The 7366-nt window shown below is 57.5% G+C and overlaps 1 long non-coding RNA gene across 1 annotated transcript; it reads left to right on the forward strand.

Annotated features, from left to right (window-relative positions):
• Positions 1-304: 304 nt before the first annotated feature.
• LOC107215694 lies at positions 305-2000 on the forward strand. The gene is made up of 3 exons (XR_001525203.2): positions 305-509; positions 1286-1452; positions 1720-2000. It is a non-coding gene; the product is annotated as an uncharacterized LOC107215694 (long non-coding RNA).
• The last annotated feature ends 5366 nt before the right edge of the window (positions 2001-7366 follow it).

Below are 7366 nucleotides of genomic sequence, written 5' to 3' on the forward strand. Positions count from 1 at the left end.
ACGCAGAGGTTTAGCAATAATCCGAGGCAGGAGAGGGAATGGGAAGAGCCTCTTGCAGCAGGTGTGTTGTTTAACAAATTGGACACATAACGAGACAAAAGGCACAGAGGAAGGAGATCTGGTGAGACCGGACCTTTATCTCTGGCACACTGGCCGCCAAATCTTTGTGCAATATTTATCAAGGGTGAGCGGACAGGAGAATTGGCAGTCGATGCATAAGTGAGGAATTAAAGCCACTGCCATCCTTATCTCCCCGGCAGAGAGGCGAGGGGAGGGGTGGGCGGGAGATGCGAGCCAGCCCAGGGCAATCGACTTTGAAACCATTTGTGGATTTAACGAGTCCAAACTTTATTAGCTCAGCTGATGGGGAGCAGAGCAGAAGCACCAAGAGGGCAAACCAGCACATCCACATCCTCCAGCTGCCGCTTTCCACTGGGAAGTCCCTTGTGTCACTGATCAGACATTGCACGGCTGGGGGAGAGAGGGCAGAGCTGCCCCAGAGGCTCCAGGTAAGGGGTCTGTGGTCTTCCAAGTTAAAATTCACTTTTAAACGAGGAGTTTAGGAGCGGCCGCGATTTCTCTCCTGGTTTCTCTCAGCGGTGAGACAAAGGCAGACTGCTCTGCCCTCGGGGTATTCACGGAGGTATTCACACCCGGAGGAGCAGCTCCTGGGGAGAGCAGACACTGCTCGGCACTTCCAGCCACCCTGTGAATCTGCCCCAGGAGACACAGCCAGGAAAACCCCAGGGGAAGGGATGGATACAGCCCCCAGAACCACAGAGCTCCAAGTCAGTCCATCCAGGGCGTTTGTGCATGAGCCATCCCCAGGGAGGGCAGCTCAGCCCCCGGCCGGGTGCTGCGGATGGCGAGCAAAGGGCTGCTCCATTGCCAGCATCCCCTGGGAATCCCCTGTGATCACATAACGTCTGTAATTAACTCCATTATTGGCTTTTCTTTTGCTGAGACTGCACGTTCAAGATGGGCTCCATCTGCTCCTTGCATGGGCCTGGCTGCCGAGGGAGGGGACACAGCCCCTCCTTCCAGAGAAATGTGACATTTCTGCCAACAGGGGACAAGGACAAAGCCACGCCGGGGAGCAGCAGCAGCCCCTGGACAGTGGCTGTGGGTCCAACTCCCCCAGCCCACACACCAAACTCTGCCAAGCAACCTCCTCCCCCTGGGCATCCACCAGCCCCAGACCCGGCTCCACCGGGGCCAGCAGCTCCGTTAAATTGTTTAAAGGGATTTGCATCTCTCTGTTTAATTTCTCTTCCATGCAAATAAGAGCCCGGGGAGCCAAGTGGGAGATGCTGGACTGCTGTGTGTCGGGAGGCTGCTGGGAGGAAGATGAGCTGATCTCCTGGAGCATCCAGGGCCATTTTCCCCCTCCCTGCACCGCACAATCCCTCCCGCGGAAATGGGACACGAGCACCGAGAAGCGTCAACACCAGAGTAATTCCCAGCTACAGCCCTTTCCAGGCAGGCTCCCCCTTTGGCCCTGCTGTGGTTCTCGTAAATCCTCCCCAGGTTATTCCGGCCGCTGTCACGGAGCCGTGGCAGCAGATCTGAGCTTAGCTGGGAGCGCTGCACGTGGCGCTCGCGGGTCCCCCAGCACCCATCTGCACCGCCTTTGTCTCCGCAGCCTTTCAGCCTCTCTTCCCCTCCTCTCTGCTGCAAAGAAACGCATTAGTTGCAACATTGCTTTAATTTGTTTGCCAGCTTTCGGAGATGGAGAGGCTCCTGCTCCCATCGGTGCCGTTTGAGGATGCCGGCAGCGTTAACCCTTTGGTTCCCGCAGCCCCGAGCTGCTGCTGGAGCGGTTTTTACACACCCGAGATGCCCGAGCTGCCTCCTCCAACCCGGCTCTGCAGCCGACCTGGCACTTCCCAGATGGAGGGATCCATTTCCCCTTCCAGCTACCCTCAGCATTTCCATAATGAGATGAGTTTTGTTGTGACCACAACCAGTGTCAGAGGGAATAAAAGAAAAAGTGATCCAGATGGGGGCTGTGGCAGTGACAAGGACACGAGGACAAACAGCAGCCAGCAAAGCCAGGGCAGTGTGGGTGCAGAAATGGAGTGGGGCAGCACAGGAGGATGGGCTGGATCCACACCCAGGGAGGGGCTGGGGGTTCCTGTTGTCCTGTGCCACACTGGGCACATCCTGGGATGTCACCTGAGCACACACACACACCTGTGTGCCATGACCTGCTCCTGGCCTTTGGACACAGCTCTGGGAACACCAGCGTGGCCCAACAGGGCCCAGAAGCTCCAAACCAGCCTCGGGTACGGATATCAGAGCGGTGAGAGAGCAAGCAGCCAGGAGGGATGGCTTTGGGCAGCGCTGCAGGACTGCTGGCAACCTCACAGATCCCTGCTTGACCCAGTGTCCTGTGGAATGAGTTTGTTTGGTCTCTGCCCCACACTTCCATGTACAGATCCCATCCAGCCTGAGCATCCTCAGCCCCTTCAGTCCAGGGCAGCAGCCCCAGGGCTCTGTGTGTCCCAGGAGATGTTTTCTCTGGGCACTGGGTGAAACAAGTGAGGATGGCAGGACCCACCCAAGGTGGAATTTGTGCACAGGGGAAGCGTTTCAGGACAGTGGTTGAGCAGGAGCCAGTGGTGTTGCATTGCCTCATGCTAATTGCTCAAGCTAATGAAGCCACACACCCATCTTGGTGATTTTCCACAGGGTTTCCATCCGCCCTCGGTTTTCAAGGTGTTGTCCACAATTCCGGAAAGATGCGTCCGATTGATTGCGAGATTCCGGGATGGAAAAAGAGTAAAAACAACTCTGAAAGGGCTACAAAAACCACACTCAGCCCCAAAGGAGGTGAGGGGCACCCAGATGAAAGGGTGATGAGCAGCAGGAAGAGGAATTCCCAGCTATCCAGCCCCAGGCGTGCAATGTTGGTGCAACACAGGAGCAGCGTTATGGCTCTTCCCCAGGCTGCTGGTGAGGAGGTGTTCCTGCCCTCCCACAGGATTCCATCCCCAGGGAATTTGCTGCCTGGCTCTTGGGGATGGTTCCTGCTGTCAAAACCCCAGGAGAGCCCCAACCACCTTCCCCATGGCGCCGTGCCTCCACCCTGCACCTCAAGGTGCATGGTTGTTAAGCAGTTCAACCTCCTTTTCATCCCAAGCACAGTTCTGAAGGTTTAAATAGAAAGATATCAAAATAAAAGATAATTGTTGAGAAAGATGAATAGGGGGAGAAAAAAACCCCATCAGCACGGAGGAACTCTTGTCTAATTTCTCACCCACGCAGAGCACAGCGATATTAGTGCCTTCAACTCTGGTTCGTAAAAGCTTTCATGGCTTTATTACCAACTCCCTGAACAGCTTGTCCTTTTAATAAGCCAAGGCCTCCAGATAGCAGATCTGCCCATGGGAGATCCCATCAGGACGTGGTTAATCCAGGCAGAAATAGCACAAAGCATCATCACACTCACCTGGCTGAGGAAGCCCCTGTCTGAGGCAGGAAAAGGTTAAAACCTAACCCAAAATGCAGGGGGAGAGGGGAGGGAGGGAGAGCTGGACCTCCTCGGTGGCGGGTTAACCGGCGCTGCCGGGTGTCCTCGCCTTCCCCATCAGCCCTGCTCTCCACAGCCGCTGGCATTGGCCATGGAGGCCTTTAATTATCCAAACTGCTGCCCCTCACAAAATTAAATGCTGCTGAGGATGACTCAGTGTTTAATGGACTGGCTGCTCCTCACGCCGGGAGAGCCAAGCGGGTGCAAGCGAGAGCACGGCACAACACGGCATAAATCACCCGGAGACGCCGCTCACGGGGCCCGCTGACCCAGCGGCTCCGAGCGGCCACTGCTGGGTTTAAACACTGCTGTTTTCACTCAGGATAACCCCAGGGGGAACTCCTGGGAGCAGCAGCTCTGGGCATTGCAGCTCGACCCTCCGCCCAGGCTGGCTGTGACCTTTCCCCAGTTATCACCACGTGGATGCTGGGGATGCGCTCGGTTTAGAGATCCCACGGATTCACCGAGCTGACTGTGCTGGGCTCTCTGTCCCCGGGATTCAGATGGTTTCCTTTGGGAAGGTCTCAGCAGTGGTCAGATGTGGTTTGGAAGGCGAACAGGTGCCAGGGGATGTGATACAAAGCTTGTCTCTGCCTTTGCTCACCCGCCCGGGACAGCACCGCGCTCGGGGCCAGCCCAAGCCAGCATGGCAAGAAGCAGCTCTGTTAATAGCCTCGTTAGTCTCACCAAGATGCCGAGGCTCTGGCTTCCAGCAGATAATTAACGATGTGCTCATGAATTAGGAAACCCTGGACCTCTACCAGGATCTCTGTGGAGACAACGGAGCTGCTCTTGGTTCAGAGCTGGAGCAAAGCGCTGCCTCGAGGAGCAGCACAAAGCAATGGGAATGGCCAGCAGGGACTGGCAGAGGCCGACTTTGCCCATCTTTAATGGCAAGACCAGTTTTTCCTCCAGCTACCCAACACCTGGAGCTGGAAAACAGGAAACATTTCTCCATGGAAAATGTTGTCAAACCCAGGCAGTCCTGGGCAGTGGTGGAGGCACCATTCCTGGAGGGATTTAAGATTCAAAGATGTTTTAAAGGACATCTTGAGGACGTGGCTCAGTGCTGGCCTTGGCAGTCAGAGGATGATCTTGGAAGTCTTTTCCATTTAAAGGATTCTGTGCAGGTGCAAGAGTCCCTAACGCTGGAGCTGCCCCACCAGCGAGAAAGGCACACATAAGAAGTCCTAATAAGGCCCCACGGTGCCTCATTTGAATACAATTTACTGTCGCTAATGATGCTGATGGTTATTTCCCCAAGCTAGGAAGTGTTTGGCCCCAAAATGGGCTCCTGGAAGCAATTTCAGACGGCAATCTGTAATGCTGGAGCTGATGGAAGCAATTTGCAACCCATTAGCAGAGATCGGCTGTGAAGATATTTTACACATCACTCGGTCCACGTTTATGGGGGGATGGAACTTTTCCCCCTCTCCTTTGGAATTTTTGTCCTGGATGTCCTGGAGAGGGCTGCCTCTGCAGCTTTGCCACATGCCAAGGGTGACTTCTGAATTAAATCTCTTAAATACACAAATACAGTCCCGGACTGCAGAGCCAGGCACCCCCAGAGCCTCATGCTCCAGGAAGGGACACAGCGGTGCCCAGCACCTCCAGCACCCACAGCACTAATTGACCATTATTAATTAATTTGCCTCCTGGACAGCAGCGGATGCAGGTAAAGAAGCGATTTACAATCCAGGGCTGCCTCCGTGGAGGGAGGGATAGCACACGACACCAAAAAAGCGTGGAAAAGCATCACTTATCCATCCTTGCCCTGGGGACGCTCTTCCAAGAAGCAGGAGGGGAGCTGGTTCCCGTAATTGGGGTGTGTGTGGTGGAGCAGGGACAAGCTCTGCTGGGAAGGTGAGAAAAGAGCCCCAGGCCCTGAGTTATCCCTTGGCCCAAACTCCCGAGGTGTTCCCAGATTCCTGCCTGTCTGCCAGAGCCTTCGCTGGGAGCCTCAGCTCTGTCGCACCTTCCCTTAATTACTTTTTCCATTCTAATTAGATCTGAGGGCACGCTGAGGGGAGCCCTGGTTACTGAATCCGTGCTCTGAGCACCCATTTTTAACAGGAGGACTCCCTCACAGCCTCACCACCCCTCATTAACCCGCCCCTTTAAACCTTGGTGTCTTGCAGTTGTCACCTGGGGCTGTTACCTCCTCACCCATCCCACAGCCCTCGGCTGGTTCCGCTGTCTCTTCCAGCAGGAATTAACACAAGCCTCACGTGGCTTCCCCAAAAAATAACACGGAAACGCTCCCAGTCCCCACGCTCCACTCGATTCCAAGGATGCAGCTGCGTTCTCCCTGGATGAGGGCCAGCGGTGAGGAAGTTTCCTCTGGCCGTTCTCCTCCTGCCTGGCTCCTGTAGAAAAGGGTCCTTGGGGGTCTCTGGGGCCCCAAAAGCTCCACGAGACCCCCCAGGAAACATCCTCCATCCCGGGGATGCAGCAGAGCCTCTTTCCTGGGGTGTCTTGTAGAAATCAAGGACTCCCAAGAACGTCCAGGTGCTCACCTGCTCCAGCCTGAGACCTCCTCGCCCCCTGCCCGTGCTGCCGGGGGATTTAATGTCAATAAAACCCCTGAGGAGAGTGATTTCTCATCTGGAAGAAAAGAACGATCTGGAGGAGGGAACAACCACTTCCTAAACGTCCTTCTCCCTTATCCCAGCAGCACATCTTTCTCCGGGCTCCCATCAGGAGCGCTAATGGAGGGACAGCTCTCAGGCTGTCGGCCCGGCAAGGAGCGATGCCGGCTGCGGAACGGAGCGGGGAGGGGAAAGGCAGAGCTGGTGCCAACTGGGAATGCTAATGCTGCTCTCCCGGCCTCGCAGGCACGTCCCCAAGCACTGGGGACACAACAACACACAGGGCAGGGCTGTCCCCGAGCCCAGCAAGGGGGGCACTGCCTCAGGGGGTGTCCCTGTGCCCCACCTGTGTTGCTCCCGAGCAGCTCCCGCTGTAAAAGCCAGGGCTCCTGCTCGGGCAGGGGAGAGGATGCTCCAGGAAAGGACCAAACCAAGCCTGCCCAAGCCGTGGGATTTTGGGAACAGGGTCCGTGCACCTCACCCTGCTGTATCCCTAAATGCCCACGCTCCCGTTTGCCGCGGTTCAGGTGGGGACACGGCGCTGGGAAGGCACCTCTGGGCAGGGACACAGCTTGTGACAACCCTGGGGTCTGGCTGTCCCTTTCCAGCATCACACTTGTAAAGGACATTGAAGCATCCTTTTCCATTTGACTGCAGCCGCCTTACTGGGAGCAGTGGGCGGGCGCCTGCCGCAGCCTCCGCACCCAGAGCCGCTGCCAGGGGGGCTCAGCCGGGGTGACGGGGGCACCCCGCTCCTGCCGGGGACAGTGGGAGATGTGCTGGCACTGGGGGGAGCTGGGCAGAGCTGTGCGACCCCCCCCGCTCTGCCCCGGGGAGGAGCAGAGCGCCCGGTGCCTCCTGGCCCGGGGACAGCGGCACAAGGACGGTGCTGGGAAAGGGGCGGCGTGTCCTGAGCGAGGCCCGGAGCCTCCAGCAGGGTCAGTCCCTGTCATCGTGACAGGCGTGACAGGGACCAGCCGCGGGCAGCAGAGCGGGGCCGCACGGGCTGAGCCCGGGGCGGACACTCGAGTGGACACTCGCGCTCCCCACGGCCAGAAAAGAGCTGGAAGGCCACCGGTGCCCCCCAAAAAGGAGCAAGGCCGGGGTGTCCCAGCACCCGCCCCGCCGCTGGGACCACCACGGGTGAAGGCTGAAGGGCGGGGGAGGCCGCGGAGAGGGAGAGACGGGTCAGGGCTGTGGCGGGGGGCCGGGGGGCTCCGGCGGAGCGAGGAGCGAGGAGCCGGAG

Source organism: Parus major, linkage group LGE22 (assembly GCF_001522545.3).
Source record: "Parus major isolate Abel linkage group LGE22, Parus_major1.1, whole genome shotgun sequence".
In the NCBI taxonomy this organism is placed as follows: domain Eukaryota; kingdom Metazoa; phylum Chordata; class Aves; order Passeriformes; family Paridae; genus Parus; species Parus major.